The following is a 24,594-nucleotide window of genomic DNA, read 5'->3' on the forward strand; positions in this document are numbered from 1 at the left end:
GATCATTTCAGAAGTAAAGGTCGCCACTGTAGCTCTTTTGTGAACCTCCTGTGATAAGTAAATAAAACTACTTTTAGGTTCTAAATAGAAAAACATTGTGAATTACTGGCAATGAACTAAATGCTTAATTATGTTCTCATCTTAAACAGCAATGCAAATTAGTGACATGACTTTTTTTATTTTATCACTGTTGTATTTGCATTGTGTAAATATATATAAGTGCATAATATGCTCAAGCATTTAGAGATCCTATGATCTCATCCTTTGAGACGATCATCACCATGTTTGCTGTGAAAGCAGTTTGCCTCCTCGCCACTGTCGCTATGCTTGTTGCAGTGGTGGCTGCGGTGAGTTTTAATGCTCTGCTAGGTGACTCCTTCCTTATTTCTGGTCAGTTTAAATAACTCACTCTGAACCTGAAATGAATACTGCAGGGTCTTTTCAGACATAGCAGTTAACAGAATGAAATGCTTTTAAATTCTTGTTGATTTTCAATTTGTAGTTTTTATACTGTATAAACAACTCTAGAGTTAGCAGGAGAGCAGTAATTGTGAACATTTGACATCTGCGGTTTTCATTTGCTTTGTTGTTACAGCGGGTTCAGAGTTTGTTCAGACTCCGCTTTCGGCACACTTTATTGTGTTGTAAATGTAATATCTGAAATGAAGAGATTTGCCATTCATACAGTTTAAACTGTAAATCAGTTTACTCTTAATAACCCATAATGATAACATGAAAATGTGCAGAAAAGTTTGGAAATTGATTCAAAATTAATTTAGAAATGGTTTGATCCCCTTTCTGCGATAGATCTAGCAGAGTAGGAATTTCATGCAGTGACATTGCATCCAATGACAGTCATTTGATCTCTTCACCACGACTCGATTAATATTGGTGTGCTCGATTTGACACTCCTGTTATCAATGAAGCAACTGAGCACTGTGGTAGTGTGCCTCGTTGGCATTACCAGCAATTAAATAAAATTAGTTTAGTGTCCACTGCAGTGTTAAAAGAGAGGCATTTGTTGGGGGGAAAAAGGACAAAAAAGTATAAAGAAAAGAAACTTGCCTTTTTCTTTTATTTTACATAATACAGAGAGTCGTCTTTGCTGATGATATTAGCGCCTTTTGGGGAGCGTTGTGGTGGGTCTCGTGTAGAGTGGAAAGGCGGCCCTGCCATTGACTGATGGCATTGTCTGTCTTCCACTCGTGCGCGTGTCTCCCGCGACATTGTAACTCTAGAATAGCAAAAGAAAGTGCAAAGCACCTTAATATTAGTTTTCCGCGGTTTAGAAAAGGGATTCTGTATATGCAGTTGTCTGGGCAGTAGCAGGGAAGGAAAAAAAATGTAAAAGTGCTTACTTTCACTTTAGGCAAGCGGCACCGGCTGTTCGAATTTTTATAGTAATAGTGGGGGAACAGGGCGGCACGGTGGCGCTGTGGTAGAGCTGCTGCCGCGCAGTTAGGAGACCCGGGTTCGCTGCCCAGGTCCTCCCTGCGTGGAGTTTGCGTGTTCTCCCCGTGTCTGTGTGGGTTTCCTCCGGGTACTCCGGTTTCCTCCCACAGTCCAAAGACATGCAGGTTAGGTGGATTGGCAATTCTAAATTGTTATTGGTGTGTGTGTGTCTCCTGCGGTGGGTTGGCGCCCTGCCTGGGATTGGTTCCTGCCTTGCACCCTGTGTTGGCCGTGATTGGCTCCAGCAGACCCCCGTGACCCTGTGTTCAGATTCAACGGGTTGGAAAATGGATGGATAGTGCGGGAACAGGAGACGCCACCTTTCGCAGACGTGTTCACGTCATTGCGTGCCAGTGGAGGGATGACGTAGAGCAGTTTAATTGGTCGGTGCGAGGTACTTGGTAGAACACAATTTTGACTTTACCAAGCACTACGACTTGTGCCTTGATTATTGCAAATATTTTTTTTTCTTGTTTATTGTGGAGCCGACCCGGACACAGGCAGGCGGACATGTTGTTGAATCACCACCACACGTATTTATTTACAATATTTACAAATAATTTGGTCACTCAGACCCAGAATAAAGTGCACAAACCCCAACAATCACAGTCCTGGCCACAAATGCCTTCTTCTCGGGCCGCCTCCACTCTCCTTTCTTGCCTTGTCCTTCTTCCACCCGACTCTAGTGCTGAATGAATGGAGACGGCCCCTTTTATGCAGTCCCCAGATGAGCCCCAGATGTTCCCGGCATTCCTCCCTTGGCCACGCCCCAGCGTGGCGGAAGTGCCAGCTGTCCTCCCGGCTGCTCTCCGGGTGCCGTCCTAAATCTTCCCCCCAGCACTTCCTGGTGTGGCAGAAGTGCTGGGGTAGCAGGTCCCCAAGGCCCCCAGAGCAACCAGGAAGGCGGCCCCCACGTGATCCAGGGTGGGCTTTGACCCTCTTCCGGTCCCTCACGGCGTCCCGGCTGTGTTGTTGCCCCTGGCATCCCTGACAGTGCCCCAAACCAGCGAAGACCACTCGGGGGGAAGAGCGACCCGTTCCGTGAGGGCAGCACAGCCCTGAAGCGGGTCCTACTCCAGGACAGCCGGGGTCCGGTCCCACTCTCCAAGCAGGGATAGGGGCGGAGACACGGCCTGAGCACCACCACTTGGTGCTTCCCTGTGCCTCGCACAGGTTGCGCTCCCCCCTCTTACCGGCACCCCGGGGCCCCTCGTTCAGCACCCCCTCCGAGGCCTCCACGCCCCTTTGGTCGGAGTCACTCGCTACCTTGCAGCCTCCTCCAGCCGTGGTGGCACCCTCACACCAGCAGAGAGATCCTTCAGCAGATGGTCCGACGTCTGAGGGCAGGTCCCCAACGAAGGGGGTCCTACTGCTCGCCCGGGGTCCGTCCCTGCAATAGAGAAGAACACAGGGGCAGAACCGCTGCCAAGGCACCCTTCCTGTGCCACGCACTGGCAGGGTTCCCCCCTCCACTCGGCACCCCGGCACTTGCCTGTTCGGCACCCTCTCCGCGGCTTCCGTGTGCCTCTTAATGATGGAACCGCCGGCACTGCCTGTGCTCTCTCCACCGGCCTCAGGGATTCCCTCTGCCCCCGCAGAGGGCGGCCAGCACCCGGACACATGCACCCAGCACCGCGTCCGAACATATCACTCAGCCTGCCATTCCTCCTGTCACTCTGGAACGCCCTGACGGTTTGAGACTCCTTACTACAAAGAAAGAGCCTCTTTCCCGTCTGTGTCCCTAAAGTGCGGCGCGAGGCCGCGGCCGACTTGGGGCGGAGGGCGCTAGGACCCGGGGCACTCAGCAGCCCGTGTCCAGGCAGCGTCCTCACGGACTCCCCCCTCGCCGCACGCGCAGCCCATTGCGCCGCACCTCCTGTCGGAGGGCTGCTTACTTGCTGATCCTTGACATCACAGCCATGTTCAGCAGACCCTCCTGCATGCTGTAAGGAGTCGGCTGTACTCACCGTCTCCGCCGTACCGCTCCAGCTTAAGAATCCAGCGCCGCGCCGTCGGATCGCTACTCGTAGCTCCTCTATGGACGCGACTGCCTTCCTCTCCAGTTCCTGCATCTCCGCCCGGAGGGCACGTAGCACCTGGAACAGACGCTGCTCCGCGGGCTGAAGGCACGCCTCCAGCTCCGCCAGAGCAGCCGGCAAAGACAGGAAGTTAACCGACGCGGAGCCTACCTGTCTGTCAGCCTCCGACGCCGGCCACTTCCTGTGGGCCTTCTCCTCCGGCCCAATCGGGTCTCCCCCCTGTCCGTGATGGACATTCCTTGGTCCCGCCTCCCTGAAGTCATCGGTGGGCACACAAGACACACCGTCCAATCGCATGCTTTCCAGGGGGAGGGACTTCTGGTCCACGGCCATCTTGCCTCCCCTTCTGCGGTGGCGACGTGCTTGCCGGCAGCCTTGTTGTTGTTGCTGGCACCTCTCGAGCTGCAGCGTCTCCTCCTCCGCAGCCCTCACAGCTGCCGCCGTGCTGCCAGAGCCCCGCAGACTGCCATGCGCCCGCTCCCTGCCTGAAAAAGAAAACACACGCCCGGCCCCCACGGGCCAGCTGCCGATAGGCAGGGAACTCACCTCCCCGGACTCGTCCACCCGAGGAAACCTCCTCGGCGTGGCCTCTCTGGATGCCATGCCGTCCCGGGCACCCCCAGCAACGGCGCGCTCGTGGGAGCCCGCTGCACTCCTTGTAGGCACGCCGCCCACCCGCATCAGGGAAATATGGCCTTCCTGCGGACCCCTGTCGGTCTTTGGGGTTCCTTTACCCCGCGGGGCTGTGTGCACGCAGCACCCGTGGTACGTGGGTGGGATCCCCTGCTGTGCCGGGCCGTCCACAATGATATTTTTTGTTTCAGGTCCCCGACTACGCCAGATGTGGAGCCGACCCGAACACAGACAGGTGGACATGTTGTTGAATCACCACCACACGTATTTATTTACAATATTTTCAAATAATTTGGTCACTTAGACCCAGAATAAAGTGCACAAACCCCAACAATCACAGTCCTGGCCACAAATGCCTTCTTCTCGGGCCGCCTCCACTCTCCTTTCTTGCCTTGTCCTTCTTCCACCCGACTCTAGCGCTAAATCAATGGAGACGGCCCCTTTTATGCAGTCCCCGGATGAGCCCCAGATGTTCCCGGCATTCCTCCCTTGGCCACGCCCCAGCGTGGTGGAAGTGCCGGCTGTCCTTCCTTGTGCTCTTTTTGAAAATTTAGTGGATTTCCGACCAATGTTTATTAACCAAAATGTTTTGTCTTTTTACTCTACCATCCCCTTTTGTATTATTAATATATAATCTTTGTCAGAATGCCTCAAATCTCCCAGACTTGCCACTGTTTATAAGGTGTTGTACCGTATAACTTCTCGCCACCTTCCCTTCTACATCTATGACCTCAGGCAATTTGGTGTAGTAAAAGACAAGCAGGAGTTAAGTTACAATTTAAACAATGTATTATTGGTAATATTCATAAATAATAACGATATGCAAATTACATTTGAATACTGGCAACCATACAATCTGAAAAATGGTGATGTGTAGTTTCAGGTGGCACACAGACTTGTTAGTTACTTAAAATGTCTCTAGTTAAGGCATCATTTGTGGTCAGCTTTCTTCAGAAAAGGCCACATGCCTGTCTCAAAATGGCTTCATTGTGTTGTCCTTTTCAGTTCATGGTGTGTGAGTCTTCATCAGTTTGGTGAGACAGAGAGGGTGAGATAAAGCAAGCAAATGTATAGGTTTTCTGTTCAACCCCTACAGCCAATAGGGCGTTGTGGTACTTAAAGGCTTTTGATAGAAGCCAGTTACAAACAGCCATACTTCAGACCAATGGAGGAATAGAACACCTTCACACCTGCCCTCCAAACCATATGTTAAGCTAAAGCTTGGCAGTTAAGCTGCCTGGCTTTCCTATGGAGGTTGACAGACTTCAGATAAACGTTCACCAAACCAGTTTCATGCACTTCCCCAAACTCTGTTATAAAATTCACTTTCCTGACTTAGTTTTGTCTAAGTTACAAATAAAGACATACAAAATACTTATCAACTTCTATGCAAAATTTCACATCACAACACAAGCTAATATGAATATTTTCTATATTTGGATTTGTTCTGGGTGGCATGGTGGTACAGTGGTAGTGCTGCTGCCACTCAAGAAGGAGTCCAGGGTTCACATGCCAGTGGTTCCCTGCATGGTGTTTGCATGTTCTCCCTATGTCTGCATTGGTTTCCTCTGAGTAATCCAAATATGTCCTACAATTGAAAGACATGCAGGTGATGTGGACTGGTGATGCTAAACTGGCACCAGCATGATTGTGTGTTCACCCTGTGATGGACTGGTGATCTGCCCAGGTGTAGTTTCTGTCTTAGACCCTGTACATGCTAGAACAGACTTCAGCTTCCCTGTGAGGTTATACTGAGTAAGAATTATTTTAAATATTATTAGTCTGTCCAGGCTGGAGAAACCTGTCTGTCATCTGAGATTAATGGAAATCTGGAGTAATCCTATTTTTTGGCAGGCTGGCAAAGGTCCAGGGCTGGTATTATGGCACTTCTCATAGGCCCTCTCGCCCTTTTTTGGTATTGCTGTTTTTTTACTAAATGCCTTAGGATCATAACATCCTGGAATGAACAGGTGCTGGGCCACCATGTTACACAACTGGTGAGGACGGACTCAGTGTACCTGTAGTAGTTGGTGAGCACAGGTGGTTCATGTGCTGGTACAAAAATGTTAAAAAGGACAAGTGTTACAGGACATGTTTTCTTCACAAACATGGCATGTGAAATTGTTTTCCAACCTTAAGCACTTTTTATAAATCTTAAAAAATAACTTGCCCACACTGGCCCTTTATAACGTAGGCTGTTGGACATGGAGCAAAAGCTTGTAAACCTATCAAATACAATAATTTTTCCAGCTAAGTTGTCAAGTATCAATCAATGTCTTGCATTTCCACACACATTGTAAAATAGTTTATATATGTGAATTTTAAACAAACAAAAAAAATTTGTACAGTATTATGAGATTTAGCCTTTTTAAAAGAAGGTCAACCATGCAAGAGAACTCAACACTTAGTCTGTTCCGGGGGCCAAAGTTTCCTCTCGACACACCAAATCAAAGCTAACTTTTCATGCCACATGGTTGGTTTTGTTTTAATTATTCTTTATATTTTTGTGAGAACTCACACAAGCAAATAGAAAATGTATCCTTATCAAAAGAAGAAATCAGGAGTGTGCCCCCCTTGACTTTCTCGTATAGCGAGATAGAGGAAAAAGTCATCAGAACCACTCCCAGTTGTGTAATACTTCTCAAATATCGATACAGAATCATTTATCTGTATTTAAAATTAAACTTAATATTAAAACTAGTGGCTTACCCCCGCTCACTTTGCTTGCCAACTCCCTTTTTCTGCGCTACGCGCCAGCCACTTCGTGTCTCTGCTGCTCGTGTTGTGAAGAGGGGAGCTGAACGGACCCCAATGAGACGCGGCCTCTCCTCTGAAACCCCCTCTTAAACGGTGATACAATGGGAAACAAATAGTGTTTTTTTACCTCCTCTTTGCTTGATCAGCTGCTGGATTGCTGATGCTGCTGGATTGCTGATGCTGCTGCTGCTGCTGCCATGCCGCATGATCTGCATCTCACGCAGTGCCTTGAACATTTAAAAGCCTGTACAGTAGTTGTCTTTGTCATCTACTCTTTGTCTTTTATTTCAGGTCCGGGGCATGGTTAAATCTCTTGGCACAAACTCTTGTCTCGCTGGACGTGAGTTTTAATATTTTTAAGTTTATAATTTAAAAAGGGAATAAGAATCTGAACAGCTAACAACTTCACATTAAAGTTTGATAAATTCTGAAAAGAATGATGCCAAATATATACGGTCATATGAAAAAGTTTGGGAGCCCATCTTAGTTCTTTGGATTTTTGTTAATCATTGGCTGAGCTTTCAAAGTAGCAACTTCCTTTTAATAAATGAGATGCCTTATGGAAACAGTAGGATTTCAGCAGTGACATTAAGTTTATTGGATTAACAGAAAACGTGCAATATGCATCATAACAAAATTAGACAGGTGTGTAAATTGGGCACCCCAACAGAGATATGACATCAATACTTAGTTGAGCCTCCTTTTGATCCTTTGAGCCTCCAGACGCTGTCCTCCTATAGTCCTTGAAGAGTGTCTGGATTCTGGATGGAGGTATTTCTGACCATTCTTCATACAAAATCTCTCCAGTTCAGTTCAATTTGATGGACAGCCTGCTTCAAATCATCCCATAGATTTTTGATGGCATTCAAGTCAGGGGACTGTGACGGCCATTCCAGAACATTGTACTTCTCCCTCTGCATGAATGACTTTGTAGATTTCGAACTGTGTTTTGGGTCATTGTCTTGTTGGAATATCCAATCCCTGCATAACTTCAACTCTGTGACTGATGCTTGAACATTATCATGAAGAATTTGTTGATATTGGGTTGAATTCATCCGACCCTCGACTTTAACAAGGACCCCAGTCCCTGAACTAGCCACACAGCCCCACAGCATGATGGAACCGCCACCAAATTTGGCAGTAGGTATCAGGCATTATCTTGAAATGCGGTGTTCTTCTTCCACCATGAAAAGCACTTTTTGTTCTGACCAAATAACTCAATTTGTGTCTCATCAGTCCAAAGCACTTTGTCCCCAAATGAATCTGGCTTGTCTAACTGAGCATTGGCATACAACAAACTCTGTTTGTGGTGTGAGTGCAGAAAGGGCTTCTTTCTCATCACCCTGCCATACAGATGTTCTTTGTGCAAATTGCGCTGAGTTGTAGAACGATGTACAGATACACCATCTGCAGCGAGATGTTCCTGCAGGTCTTTGGAGGTGATCTGTGGGTTGACTGTCACCATTCTCACAATCCTGCTCATATGCCGCTCCTGTATTTTTCTTGGCCTGCCAGACCTGCTGGGTTTAACAGCAACTGTGCCTGTGGCCTTCCATTTCCTGATTCCATTCCTTACAGTTGAAATTGACAGTTTAAACCTTTGAGATAGCTTTTTGTAGCCTTCCCCTAAACCATCATACTGAACAATCTTTGTTTTCAGATCTTTGGAGAGTTGCTTTGAGGATCCCATGCTGTCTGTCACTCTTCAGAGGAGAGTCAGAGGGAAGCATAACTTGTAATTGACCACCTTCAATACCTTTTACCACTCATGATTGGACACACCTGTCTATGAAGTTCAAGGGTTAACGAGCTAATCAGCAATTGAGCAGTGAGAGGCATTCAAATCAGCACAATGACAAGGGGACCCACAGTTTTTCACATTTGATTTAATTTATACAACTAAATACTGCTTCACTAAAAATTTTTGTTCGGAAAACGCCACAGTACTCCGATGTTCCTAGGAAATGAAAGACATACCACTGTTATCTTTTTTGTTGAAAGGAGAGTCAATTTTTATGCAGGCTTAGAGAGGTTCCCAAACATTTTCATATGACTGTATATGTAGGTTTTAAAATAAGCCCATTTTAAAGCGTGACAGAAAATATGACGGAAAAACATCAAAAACATCGTTGCACTTTTAGGGTTAGGATTTTATATTTATAGAGTAGATGATATTTTTGCACTTATGAAGGTCAAAAAAGGTGGTGGAATTTTTTCATGCTTACATATGGATTATCTAGATTACGTGCAAAGTAAAAACGTTATAGTCACCTAAAAACATAGAAAAAGTGTTAGTATTACATAATATTTGTTGCAATAAATTGCTATAGGTAAAACTGCATTCAGCTACAGTTAATCATAAAAATGATGGGGGAAATAAAAAAAATAAATGATAAAATTAAATGTATTACCAGGAACACGACAGGGACGGAGTAGCTTATTGTTATCATAACATCTTTATTATTACATGGCATGTTCAATGTTCATACATTATTGTTAAACTGATGATGTATAAATAAAAATAAAATGAATAATAGTTATTTAAAGAATATACATTATATTGAATACATTTTTAACATTTATATTCCATGATACAAAAAATTTGGATGGTTGTTTAAATGAAATACTACTTCTGCTTGAGTAATTTTTCTCAAATTTCATATGTTTGCTTTTTAGCATTATAAATATCTATACAAAATTTGAATCATAAATCTGTAATTCTAACCATAGTTTACTTGAAAATTTGCAAAACTATTAGTTAAAGTAGCTCTTCCGGTTGCCAGAAGTGGCCCAAAAGTTGATAGGATTCCTTATTTTTCATTTAAAGCAGGTGACCGAGGTCGAAGCGTTTTCGAGTTATTGTGATTACACACAGACACACACAGACAGACATCATTTCAAAAATCTTATTTTCGGACTCAATAAGGTCTAAAACGTCAAGATTCATCAAAATCTCGATTTCAAATTTTCTCATGATTCCTATACTTTCTCTGTACTATGTATACAAGAAAGTAAAAGGCTATCGTACCAAGAATATGGGTTAAAACAATTATTCCATTTGCTGTCATAAACATGCATTGGAAACACAGAAGGTGTGGATCAATATTCAACCAATGTCTTGGCTTGAAAAACGGATGTATTTGAGATATTTTTAATCTTTTCCTCCAGGCCCCATAGCCTACAATTTAAAGTGCCAGTGTGGGCAAGATATTTTTTTTGATTTATAGAAAGCCATTGACTTCAGCACACAATTTCATGTCACAAATACAAATAATGAGACACAGATAAATCTGTTGGTACCTCGCCACAAAAAAAGAAGAACGCACAATGGTCTCTGAAATAACTTCAATAACTAAACTGACAGCCATCATTGTTTATTCTGTATTCAACAAAATTCAAACTTATCATCTGAGTTCTGATTCAAGAAACTATTTCAAGTAAGAATACAAATTAATATGGCATGGACAAAAATGATGGGACCCTAAACCTAATACAGTATTTATTTACAGTTACAATCCCTGTACACAAGCGGTTCCTGGAGCTCTCCGTGAGACTTCTGCACCTGTCCATAGGTAGTTTGGTCCACTCGTCCTGAGCCAACTGCTCCAGCTGTGTCAGGTTTGAAGGGTTCTTTTCCAGACTATACGTTTCAGTTCTTTCTGAAATGGCATGAATTCTTGCAATAATGTGCTTCTTCAGATTTGTATTTTTAATTACTTTGCAATAATGTATTTTTCACTATTAGTCATTCTAGGGTATTGGGTGTTGCTTGATGAATAAAACATCAATTTAGATCATTTTAGCACAACGATGCAACATAGCAAAATATGAAAAAGTGGAGGGGTCTGAATACTTTCTGATTCCACTATTGACCTGTTGATGATGATATTCCAGAGGTCTTCATTTCATTTACCTTTCAGTATGTCAGCTTCTCAAGGAATTGCTTTGTTTTCATTTGGAAAGGGGCCATTGTTGTCTTTACAGAGCAGGTGCGGACATCGATTCTGTCAGTGAGGTCTACAAAATGTTATCAAAAATGGCAGCTAATTGATCACCACAGGCTTTTAAAACGCACTGACACCTACCATGGAGTACCTGCTCTCTTACAGATGTGAACGTCTCTCAGTCATCTGAGTGCCCGTCAGGGATTCTTTGTTTTTAGTTTTTTTGACTTTCAATGTTCTGTGAATGTCATGGGAAGTTATCACTGATATAGAAAACCAAAATCCAATGTTTTAGTCTTCTGATCAGTCACATATTATTCTCTTTCAGGGAGCTCCAAATAAGCAAGTCTGCTTTCTTCGTAAGTACTCTATTTCATGCATTATGTAATATGAACCTTAAATAAATTGGAATTTTACCTCAATATTCAATATGGTGTGTTTTGTAATGTGTTCCCTTGAGATTTTGTGACTACAGAAAGGCACATACTGTGCTCTCCATAATGTTTAGGACAAAGACTCATTTTTCCTTAATTTCCCCCTCTGCTCCACAGTTTAAAATTCAGACGTGATTAAAGTGCACATTGCAGACTTTCTTTAAGGGGATTTGCATACTTTTGGTGGCAACACTGTACCGCTCTCAGATCCGGCACGATTATAATACACGCTGCCCTATTTGAGAGGCAGCAAAAAGAAAAAGAAAACAAATAATCCGGGGTGCGAGTGACCAACACTACCTTTCTACTTCACCACTTCAATTATAGAGACACACCAGTGAAAGCAGGGTCAAGTAAAAATGATTATTGGCAGACAATATATAGGATCACTGTAACAACGAACAAACCTTATATACATAATAACACGCTGCAGCGCTTCCCTTCCCCACACAAATCAAAACACCAACACTTGAAAACATACATTACTAATAAAGACTTGAGCAAATGGAAACACAACAAAAAAACCAATGGATTTATAGTCTTTTAAATCATATCTGTACGGAGCGTAGAGCTCAGTCTGTAGTGGGGAATGAGACGGCGACCATATCTCTTGTTCCGGGAAACGTTCTGATTAACTGTTCCTTGTGCTGGCCCGTCAAGTCCTCTCCCGTATTCCTTCCTCCCGAAAGAAAAAATAATTTGCTTGGAAATGAACCCGGGTTCACCTGACGATATCCAAGAGGTGTTAATCCTTTCCCTTATGCCTTTTTCTGTTACGGCCTCCTTCTCTCTCCTAGCTCCTTCTCTTCCCTTTTTTCCCACCACCTATTTACATTCGGATAGCTCCTCCCCGTACAGTCTGTTGGCCCTCCAAGCCAGGTGCTCCCCTTCCTCTGTATAAAGGGCCGGCCCTAAACATAAAGGCATACCACAAAAACAGGTATGGGAAAAGGTACAAACTTACAGGTACATGTCCATATTTCATTTGACCGTTACAACACTTTTACAGCCAGTACAACGGTGAGGGATTATAGAAAGGATAAATGGAATTGACAGTATAAAGTATCCACTGGAGAAACTTTAAATCGCTGTTATGATCCCCAACATTTATACATTTTTTTGTGTAAATTCCTGTGTAGTTCTATTAATCTGTCTATGGATTATAAAGTTTCACGACTCAAGAAATTTGAACTTGGGTTTAATTTCATTTAGAATCTATTCTGAAAAAGTTTATTATTTAATCACATTCTTTCGATCTTTATTCTGTCCGTATTGGGTTTTTGAATCTCCACTGTTGTTTTGGACTTTCTGGCTTTGACAAACAATTTCATCGTCTGCTATTATTTTCACTATTTTCAGTTTCGATTCTCCCGGTCAATTTTTTTTTCATTTTTAGTCTCACGAGTCAGTATACTCACATGTGTAACATCAAAGAAAAGGGGAAATACCCAAAAACAACACCCAGTGAAAGATTTCAAGTTCAGGTGGGAGATTCAGTCATGATGAAAAGTTATCTTTTAGGAATAACTGCTATTCCATGTTATAGTTTAGCTATCAATTTTATTCTTTGTTTATTTAATGGTTTTGTTATTTTTCAAATATTATTTGCTTTGTCTGGTGATGATTTATATAAGATCTTTGTTTTTCTTTGATTGTTTTCTTTAATTATTAAATTTAAGTATTTTGTTGTGCTCTAGTAAGTTACTTGTACTGTACTTTGAAGCTGAAGCCTCAAGAGGCGGGCCCACCTTGCTAGTACTGTTGAAGATGTACACTAACAATCAAAATTTTAGGAAAATGCATGCAAAATTGTTTATTTCAAATGTTGGTGACTGTCACTGCTCAAAATTTAATAACACTAGAATCCCTGAAGCCTATGAAAAAGCTTGTAATCCCAGGCCACCATAAATTCCTTTGCACCTCTCCATCAGCGTCTTTTGTTTTGTAAATGCGTCGATCAGGACAAGCAGATAGCAGCCTGCTGTCCCATTCCCCCTCAAAACGGAGCTGTTGTCAGTTGCAAACATCTAACAAATCAAGTCTGTTTATCTGGGTGTGGGGTGTCTGGAGTTGCACAGGGTAAATAATATATATTGTTATTTGGAATACATGCAATTCATGGGTGTTCCGTGTTTACAATGATTCCAAACACCAAATAAACATGTGCGCTTTTATTCAAGAATATAGTAGCAGTTGATATGATGACTGTTCTTCTAGAATGTTTTAAACAATAACCAAGACAGAAATTCATGGCTTGCTCATTAATGAATTGGCGATCAATTCCAGCTATGGTGTTGAACCAATTCCCCAACTGTGAGTCTCTGTAAACTCTTGTTTACTCGTCTTTTAATTGATCATCTATAGTTATGTACCCAGGAATGATTAATGAAATGAAGACACCAGCAAGTGCGGTCAACCAACATCACCTTTCATCCCAGCCATCTCAGCAGTTATCCACTGGGGTGCCCAACGTCCAACACCATCATCCCACCACCATCCCTAGGCATTCGTGAGACAATCCTTTTCCTTCAGATCTTTTTTTACTTTATCCATCTTCCTCCACTTCAGTACCCCTCGTTTTCTCTTCCAACCCCATCTATCTTTTGCCTACATATTCATTGTCTCTACTCATCACGTCCATACCACTTCAGCCTACTTTTCTCTACTTTTTTAGATATCTCTCACACTTTTGTTGTAACACTGATTGTCTCACTTCTTATTCTGTCCTTCTTTGTAACTCCAAACATCCATCTGAACATTCTGATTTCTGTCACAACAAAATTCTTCTCCTGCACTCCATTTACTGCCCATGTCTGAGCTCCAAACATCATTGTTGATCTTACCATGGTCTTAGAAACCTTACCTTTAACCTTTGCCTTAATTTTTCAATCACGCAATACTCCTGATACTTTCTTCCAATTGTTCCATCCACGTTGCACTCTGTGGGTTATCTCTGCATCTAGGTTTCCATCTTGAGCTACTACTGATCCTAGGTATTTAAACTTATCCACTCTTCTCAATGGCTCTCCCTGAAGGCTAACTTCTGAATTCTGATTACTAAACCTCAGATATTCTCACTTCTTAACTCCTGTTTATCTTCAACCCTCTGTCTTCCAATTCCCTTCTCCATTCTTCCAACTTCATCTCCATTTCCTCTTTTCTGGTGCTACACAACACAATGTCATCAGCACATAGCCTGGACCAGGGGGACTGGTCTTTTATCCCACAACTCAATGCACCCACAACTAAATCAACGAGGACTATCCCTGGTGGAGACTTACTCTTCCTGGGATCTTGTATGTTACCTCCTCTACTTTTCACCTGAATTCACATTCTGTCAAGCATATCCTGAACAATCCTCACAGACTTCTCTGGTCCTCCTTACTCTATCATGCAAATCAATAAATACTGAATGAAAACCTTTCTGACTTTCTTGATGCTTCTCTGTCAGCTGTCTCAGTGCAAAAACTGCATCAGTTGTTCCTCATATGTTTGACTTGGGAGTACTTCCAGTGTCATGACAAAACCACAAAATAGACATCGTGTGTCCCTTCAGCACCCCCCTCCCAACCAAGGCTGTCCAATTGGAGTCCAGTTCCCAGCATGCCATGCAGATGACTGTACAGATAGCATCACCCAGGGATACTCCTACTTAGCATATCGGGGTAGCTCGTATTCATCATAGGTTGTCTCCCCCGTTCTTTCATCATAGTGGTCCATGTGCACCATCCATCACACCATCAAATCTGCCAAATGTCTTTCTCATCCCAGTCAGTGCCCCAACATTCAGTGCCCCCTCTCTTACCTTAAACTTAACACTTTTTTTTCCCCTCTCCAGTCTCCTTCTTATGTTTCTTCTGGACTAACTTCTTTAGCTGGGCCCACTCTTGACCTGGTAGCCCTTTTTGATCAATTCAATTCAACATCATTACAGCATAACTAAGCAATTTTGTTAAGAGATAATATGAGACAGTGCAAAATGTAGGTGGAGTGCAATGCAAAAATAGTGCAATATATGTGTGTATAATTATCTGGACACATGGAAGACATGAGCTTCTCTTTGAAGAAGATTCTGTAAGCTTATGGAAAAAACAAAACTGTGAGCTTCTGCAATCAGTGACAGCAACAATGATTTGCCTACTGCTGTAAAAATGGCACCGTCTTTCAGATGAGATGTAAAATCGAGGTCCTGGCTGTCTGTGATCATAAAAGATCCTTCGTAAAGAGTAGGGTTTATGCCAGTGTCCTGGCTAAATTGCCCACCACAGCTTAGTTATTCTGGCCCCTAACCATTCCTCATCTCTAATTGGCTAAGTATCTCTCACCCCTTCACCATTTAACAGTGAATGTGGGGTGAAGATACTATTGCTGAATTGGCTGCATCAAGGATGCAGCACATTGCTGGTGCCTGAAATGGCTTCCCACTCAATAAATAAAGAGCTTTGAGTAGTGAGGAAAGTTCCATGTAAATGTAAAAAATTGTTATTATTATTCTTAATGGTTGATGAATTTTCTGGATCTCATAATTATCATGGTTTTTTTGGTGTTCACTTGTAGTGTAGACATTTTCAGTTAGATGTTTTCAATTTATTTGTGGTTAGTTTATTCCTGAGCAGAATGCTGGACATTTCTTTTTCAGAGTACGTCATTTTAATGCTTTTCTTCTCTTACAGAACCTAACGGCTCATTCTATTGTGCAAATTATCAAAGGTAAGGCACTTTTGTGAGATACCACATGAGTTTGTCATCATTTCTGCTCTGTCCGTTTGCCAATCTATTTTGGATAACCTCCTTACCGTGACAAAAATAGAAAAAAAGGATTGAGTTTTATTTTCAACAACAACAAAAAATGCTATTATGTGTAACTGAAACATGTAATTAAAAAACATTAAAAGAGTCACAGTAGGAGAGATAAGTGTCATTTGCACTGCAGTACTGGTGCAGATTTAGTGCACGTCCTTCGTGTGATTTGTTTTGAAACAAGTAGCCAATGCACATTGACACTTTCCAAGCAGATATCGAAAGATTTTTTGTTTTATTTTTTATTTTGCCTCTGCACTACAGTGGTCATATATGAGCACGAGTAGGCCATTTTCCAGGTTTGGCAAAAGTATGTAATATCTTGTAATGTCTTGTCTGCTTCTTCCCTCAAAGCCTTCAAGAAACAGACCCTTGAGGGCAGTGAAACAAATGAAGCTCCTCCCCTTCTAGTGCACCCGATATAAAAGGAGACCACCCCTGGAGAATGGCGTCTCATTTTAGATGTTGACCAGGCTGCTGCGCTCCCCTTAGACAGAACTAAATCCATCTAAAATGGCCGATTGAAATGACTATTTATTGACATGAAAACTTAAATCGAAGTGCTTCAGTTTTGTTGCTTTCCTTGCTTTTGGTTGAAATTAAACAGTTTTAGGCCCAGTTGGCACCCCAAGCAGCCATTGTTTGTTCTGCACCATCATGGCGCACCGCTACACAGGGTAGAATGTTAGTTCCTGACACGCTTGATCAACGGTCCCTGTTGTGTTATTGTAATCTACCATGGCGCCAAGCTTAGTGAATCCCACATTTTCCCAAAATGGACATTGACAGTTGTTGCATTTTCAACAGTGCTTGGGAGGCAAATGTCTTTTTTTGTCCTTCCATTTGACTGCAATTATGCCTTTTGCCACACAGCTACTGCACCACACTGCAGCTTGACGTGTTCACATGACCAGAATCACCAGGCATATCATGGTGGTCCAGTCGTACAGTTCCATATGCATCAGTCTCTCCTTTGAAGTAAAATTTCATGCAGTTCAGGTGCGATATAGAAACTGTTGTTATACAGTAACCTTGGTCAAGCAAAGGGTCCACCAGTGGCAGCACAGATGATGTAGCAAATCCGTATTTACTCTATCTGCCATCTCAGTTGGCCTCTCTGCTAGTTTAAAGTATCAAGTCTCAGATGTACCCAGAGCTTGCTTTGCACACACAGTGTGTAAACTTAAAAACTTCCCTTTGAGACAGAAGGAATAATTAGGGAAAACATTGAGCAACACATGGCATGAGCAGGAGTTTTACTGAACAGTCAGCATGGGGTCAGAAGAGGGAGGTCGTGATTATATGAGGAAGCAACAAAGTACATAATTAAAGTGGATTGCATGATATTATTTATCTTGACTTTCAGAAAGCATATGAGAAGATGCCACATAGGCATCAAACTAAAAGAATTTGGAGTTCAGGGTGTGGTGAGTGGAGGGATGCAGAATTGGCTCAGACACAGGAAGCAGAGGGTGATGGTGTTAGGAACCTTCTCAGAATTGGGTGTTTGAGTGGTGTCCAGCAAGGGTTAGTGCAGGGGCTGCTGCTGTTTTTAATAGATATAAATGATTTAGATAGGAATATAAATAACAAGTTGCTTGAGTTGGCAGATGTTACCAAGATAGCTGGATTGGCAGATAATTAAGAATCTGTAGAATGATCACAGAAGGACTGGGACAGCATACAGCTTTGGAGGAGTTGTGGATGATGAAATTTAATGTCAGTAAATGTAATATGCGGACAACGATACAAATTTCCATACTGGATCGGTTGTGCCCCAGGTTAACAACGACCAGTACTGTTAGTCAACAGGGTGCTGGGGGAAATTGGGCTACTGTTGGCCAAAGAAGAAGAAGGGGGGGGAGGGGGGAGAGATGTGTACGGAGGCAGGAGGAGAGGAAGAAGGTAAAGAGAGTGGAACTGAGGGTAGGAGCTTTGAATGTGGGCAGTATGACTGGTAAGGGGAGAGAGTTAGAAGAAATGATGGAGAGAAGGAAGGTTGATATATTGTGTGTGCATGAGGCTAAATGGAAGGGGAGTAAAGCCAGGTGGATCGGAGATGGATTAAAAATTGTTCTACCATGGTATGGATGGGAGGAGAAATGGAGTAAGAGTTATTCTGAAGTAACAGTATGACAAGAGTGTTTTGGAGGTGAAAAGAGTGCCAGACAGAGTAATGATTATGAAGCTGTAAATTGGAGGTGTGATGATGAATGTTGTTAGTGCATATGTCCCGCTAGCTGGGTGTGCAATGGGTGAGAAAGAAGATTTTTAGAGTGAGTTGGATGAAGTGATTAACAGTGCACCCAAGGGACAGAAAGTGGTGATTGAAGCGGATTTCAATGGACATGTTGGTGAAGGGAAAAGTGGAGACGAGAAGGTGATGGGTAGGTATGGTGTCAAGGAGATGAATGTAGAAGGTCAGAGGATAGTGGATTTTGCCAAAAGGATGGACATGGCTGTGGTGAATACGTATTTTAAGAAGGGGGAGGAACACAGGGTTACATACAAGAGTGGAGGAAAATGCACACAGGTAGATTACATGCTATGCAGAAGAGTCAATTTGAAGGAGATTGAAGACTGCAAAGTGGTGGCAGGGGAAAGTGTAGTTAAGCAGCATAGGATGGTGGTCTGTAGGATGACGTTGGAGATCAAGAAGAGGAAGAGAGTGAGGCGTATGATAAGTTGTATGAGAGGTTGGACACTAAGGAGGGAGAAAAGGACCTGTACCAATTGGCTAGACAGAGGGACCAAGCTGGGAAAGATGTGCAGCAGGTTAGGGTGATAAAGGATAAAGATGGAAACGTACTGACAAGCGAGGAGAGTGTGTTGAGCAGATGGAAAAATTACTTTGAGAGGCTGATGAATGAAGTGAACGAGAGAAAGAAGAGGTTTGATAATGTGGAGATAGTGAATCAGGAAGTGCAACGGATTAGCAAGGAGGAAATAAGGATGAAGAGGATGAAAAATGGAAAGGCCGTTTGTCCAGATTACATACCTGTGGAAGCATGGAAGTGTTTAGGAGAGATGGCAGTGGAGTTTTTAACCAGGTTGTTTAATGGAATCTTGGAAAGTGAGATGATGCCTGAGGAGTGGAGAAGAAGTGTACTGGTTCTGATATTTAAGAATAAGGGGGATGTGCAGGACTGCAGTAAGTACAAGGAAATAAAATTGATGAGCCACAGCATGAAGTTATGGGAAACAGTAGTGGAAGCTAGGTTAAGAAGTGAGGTGATGATTAGTGAGCAGCAGTATGGTTTCATGCCAAGAAAGAGTACAACAGATGCAATGTTTGCTCTGAGGATGTTGATGGGGAAGTTTAGAGAAGGCCAGAAGGAGTTGCATTGCATCTTTGTGGACCTGGAGAAAGCATATGACAGGGTGACTGAGAGGAGCTGTGGTATTGTATGAGAAAATCGGGAGTGTCAGAGAAGTACCTAAGAGTTGTACAGGATAAGTATGAGGGATACATTCAACATGGAGGTGGAATTACATCAGGGATCGGCTCTGAGCCCTTTCTTATTTGCAATGGTGATGGACAGGTTGACAGATGAGATTAGACAGGAGTCCCTGTGGACTATGATGTTTGCTGATGACATTGTGATCTGTAGCGATAGTAGGGAGCAGGTTGAGGAGACCTGAAGAGGAAGAGATATGCTCTGGAGAGGAGAGGAATGAAGGTCAATGAAGGTCAGTAGGAACAAGACAGAATACATGTGTGTAAATGAGAGGGAGGTCAGTGGAATGGTGAGGATGCAGAGAGTTGAGTTGGCGATGGTGGATGAGTTTAAATTCTTGGGATCAACGGTGGAGAGTAATGGGGATTGAGGAAGAGAGGTGAAGAAGAGAGTGCAGGCAGGGTGAATGGGTGGAGAAGAGTATCAGGAGTAATTTGTGACAGACGGGTATCAGCAAGAGTGAAAGGAAAGGTCTACAGGATGGTAGTGAGACCAGCTATGTTATATGGGTTGGAGATGGTGGCACAGGAGACAGAGCTGGAGGTGGCAGAGTTAAAGATGCTAAGATTTGCATTGGGTGTGACGAGGATGGATAGGATTAGAAATGAGGACATTAGAGGGTCAGCTCAAGTTGGACGGTTGGGAGACAAATTCAGAGAGGCAAGATTGAGTTGGTTTGGACATGTGCAGAGGAGAGATGCTGGGTATATTGGGAGAAGGATGCTAAGGAAAGTACTGCGAGGGAAGAGGAAAAGAGGAAGGCCTAAGCAAACGTTTATGGATGTGGTGACAGATGACATGCAGGTGATGGGTGTAACAGAACAAGATGCAGAGAACAGTAAGGTATGGAAGAAAATGATCCGCTGTGGAAACCCCTAATGGGAGCAGCCAAAAGAAGAAGAAGAAATGTAATGTATTGCACATATGGTGTAAAAATGTTAGATTTGAATACACAATGGGAGGTGTGAAAGTACATCTGAAGTATGGGAGGTCTCAAGTCCACTTTATGAGAAGGATTTAGGAGTCATAGTGGACTCGACACTATCTACTGTCACACAAAGTTAAAAAGGCTAACAGAATGTGAGGTTATATAATGCCCTGATGTGTGGAGTACAAGTGCAAGGAGGTTCTGCTCAAGCTTTATAACACACTGGTGAGGCCTCATCTGGAGTCCTGTGTGCAGTTTAGGTATCCAGGCTACTAAAAGGAAATAACAGAACTAGAAAAGGTCCAGAGAAGAGTGACTAGGCTGATAAGATAACATACTGTAAGACTAGGCTGATTAGTGGATTACAGGGGATGACTTTTGAGGAAAAATTAAAACAGCTGAGCCTTTTCAGTTTAAGCAAAAGAAAATTAAGAGGAGACCTAACTGAAGTGTTTAAAATTATGAAGGGAATTAGTCCAGTGGATCGAGACGGTGACTTTCAAATGAGTTCAAGAAGTTGGCAAGGGACACAGTTGGAAACATGCTACTGGTAAGTTTTGCACAAAGATTAGGACATTTTTCTTCACACAGAGAACAACTGACACATGGAATAAGTGACCATTAATGTGGTAGACAGTAGGACTTTAGGGTGCTTTAAAACTGGACTTGATGTTATTTTTGATGAATTAAATGAACAGGACTGGTGAGCTTTGTTGGAATGAATGGCCTGTTCTCACCCAGATTGTTTAAATATGATGTCATTTGATAACTGAGTGTCTTACAGTACATTCAGATTTTATTCAGAACCCTTCACTTTCTTCATATTTTATTGTTTTGTAGGTTTCATTTTAAATGAATAAATTTGACATTTTTGCCCATTACTTTATAATCAACAACCAATAATGACAAAATGAAAGCATGTTTTCAGAAAGATTTGAAAATGTATTCTCATTCATACATGTTTTCAGACCCTTAAATCAGTAGAGTCTTGTAGAAGACCCTATCAGTGGGTCCAAGTCTTCATGGGTAGGTCTCTACAACCTTAGCACACACAGAATTGGGCAGTTTATCTCATTCATCCTGGTAGATCCCCTCAAGCTCGGTTAAACTGGACGGAAAGCATCTGTAAACTGCTATCTTCAGATTTCTCCACACACATTCTGCCCGTTTGAAGTCTGGGCATTGGATGAGTCACTCAGTGACACTCCGAGACTTCGTCTGAAGAAACTCCAGCATTGTTTTGGCTGTAAGCTTCAAGTCATTGTAATGGTGAAAAGTTGAGCCGTCACCCAAGTCTGAGACGGCATGCATTCTGGAGCCGGTGTCCTTCCAGGACCTCTCTGTATTTGGCTGCATTCATATTTACATCTGCTCTAACCTGTCTCTGCCTTTGAGAAGCATCCCCATGGTAAGATGATACCACCACCATGTTTCACCACCGGGATGGTATTAGGCAGGTTCAAAAGACTTTAGTTTTTGTCTCATCCGAATGTTTTTCCTCAAGCCCTTCAAATTTATATACTGTATTTAGGCCTGTGTAAACAAATAGATTTTCTTATTGTTATTTTTTGTTTAAATGATTCAGTTTCGATTCTTAATGTTTTAAGATCGATCTTTAGAATCTCTGTCCTGCTCTATTACATATGTAGATCTTTGTTTAGCCTTGTTTTCGGCATCTTTTCCAGTAGATGTTGCTAATGTAGCTATTGAGGCTTTCTATGAAAAAGGCACTTTACTACCTCGCATAGATGATTAATGTCCGGCTGCAGGTAGGATTACATGAAATGGTGTCTTCCTCTATACTGAAATCAGTGCCTGTGACACTTAAATCAGATCTGTGATGTTCCTGCAGTGTCAGTAATGAACAACAGGATAAAAGTAAAGCCATATGTAAGCTGCACAACTCAGAAAATAAGTGTTGTTGTAATGCAACAAATTTTAAGAAATCATTTATCCCGACATCAGCCATAATCTCTATCTCAGTCAACATCCAAACAAGTAGAGCCTAAACAGTCTACACTGGAGACAGCGGGCAGCACCAACATTCCATTTAATTTGCCTCATGCCTAAAAAATAACAGAATCTGTCCCTGCCTTTGAGCATCATCCCCATAGCATGATGATACCACCACCACCAAGTTTCACCACAAGGATGGTATTAGGGAGGCTCAAAGAGATCAGTTTTTATCTCATCAGTTCAAAGAATGTTTGTCTTCAGGCTCTCAGAGTCCTTATGTATCATATGAGTCATATGTATTTTACTCAACAGTGACTTCTGCCAAGCCACTCTACCACTCTAGGCCTAACTGATGAAGTGATGCCATGGTGGTTGTCCTTCTCACAGGTTCCCACATCTCAGCAGATGACCATTGGGTTTTTGCTTGCCACTCTGTCTGAGACCCTTCTTGCCCCATCAATCAGTTTTGCCAGATTGCCAGCTTTAGGAAGAGTCCTGCTGGTCCCAAATGTCTTCCATTTCACATTTCATGAGGTTACTTTGACCACCCATAGCTTTAGAAATGGTTTGATAACTTTGCCCTGATTTATGCTTCACCACAATTTGTTTCTGGAGGTCTACAAAGAGATCCTTGGACCTCATGGCATGGTCATTGTCCTGACATGCAGTGTGAATTGTGGGACCTTCTATACACAGGGACACATGTATGTCTTGATAAATGATGTCCAATCCTGTCAGTATGCCACATGTGACTCCAATCAGGTTCTTGACACATCTCAAGGATCACTAAAGCAAACAGAATGAATTTGACAGTGACGTGTAGTGACACAGCAAACAGAGTAATTCTAGGACTCTATGAGAGATTTTAATTTTAGATTTGTAAATATTTACAAACCGTTCTGAAAAATATTTTCTCACTTTGTCATTTTTGGGCAAAAATGGTCAATTTATCCATAGAAAATGAATCCTACAACACTATAAAGTGTGCAGACAGTGAAGGGGACTGAATACATTCTCAATCGAGTGCATGTCACACAGAGTTGGAGCAGCTTAGCGATTCGCTAAACAAACGGGCTTGATGGACTGAGTGGTCTCCTCTCATTTGTTATGCTTCTTGTGGTCTCTGCAAATTCTATTTGGTGTGAATTGTTCCAATTATTTCTACATAAAGTGTATTAAAACTCTTCTCTTGTGTGTCATAACCCATCCTGGCTCCTTACTCTCATCACCTCTGCTGACAACTGGTCTTCTTCTCCATTGGATGTCCTGCAGTCCTTTGATCGAATGTTTAATTTTTACATTTGCTGAAATCTGCTCATTCATCTTTGTTTCTTTTTTATTCTCAGATGAAGAGATGCCAAGCATCCACAGAAGACTTTAACCACTAAAAACCCTGTGTAGTCAATTTAAATAAAGTAGTCATGCATACCTACTCCTTGTGTCTTCAATTGTCAGTCCAGATTGATAACATTGATTTGTCACTCTGCCATGATGGCTGTTGTGGATTCGTTTGATTTCAGACAATTCCCTATGAAGAGTCAAGTTTGATGGCTATTATAGAACAACTGTGAGCCACCTGTGTTTATGTGCCTTAGTCAGATATCTGATCCCTTTAATGATGATGATGATGATGATGGCAGGAGAAACTTAACACTTTCAGCCTAACATCTTGGCTTTCTTCTTGTCAAATTCAGTATGAATAACAGCATACACTTTTCACATACAGTTTGTCTGTAAAATTAATTTGGTTCTTATTAATTTATTTTTCACCACTTATATGAAGCTGGGTCACAGGGGCAACAGTCTTAGTTAGCAGTGAGGCCCATGCGTCCTTTTCGCCAGACACACTTGAGAACTGATATTGTGGGATACCAAGGTGCTCCCAGACTGTCTAAGATATGTAATCCTGCCAGGGAGCCCTGGATCTTCCTTGGGGTCTCCTCTCTGCTGTCCATGCCCATAAAACTTCCACAGGGAGGCGTCCAGGAGACACCCATATCAGACGCCCGAACCACCACAATTTGCTCCTCTAGATGTGGAGGGTCAGCAGCTTTACTCTGAGCTTCTCCAAGATGTCTGCACTTCTCACCCTCTAAGGCAGAGCTCAGCAACTCTGCAGAGGAAGCTCATTTTGGTTGCTTGCACCTGTGATCTCATTCTTTCAGTTATTACCAAAAGCTCATTTGGCATGCA

The 24,594-nt window shown here is 42.6% G+C and overlaps 1 long non-coding RNA gene across 1 annotated transcript; it reads left to right on the forward strand.

The window, feature by feature from the left end:
- The first annotated feature begins 244 nt into the window (after positions 1–244).
- LOC120526349 lies at positions 245–23,833 on the forward strand. Its single transcript, XR_005633120.1, has 4 exons — positions 245–347; positions 11,154–11,184; positions 15,933–15,969; positions 23,748–23,833. It is a non-coding gene; the product is annotated as an uncharacterized LOC120526349 (long non-coding RNA).
- Positions 23,834–24,594: the final 761 nt, after the last annotated feature.

The sequence above is a fragment of the Polypterus senegalus genome, chromosome 3 (assembly GCF_016835505.1).
Source record: "Polypterus senegalus isolate Bchr_013 chromosome 3, ASM1683550v1, whole genome shotgun sequence".
NCBI lineage: Eukaryota > Metazoa > Chordata > Cladistia > Polypteriformes > Polypteridae > Polypterus > Polypterus senegalus.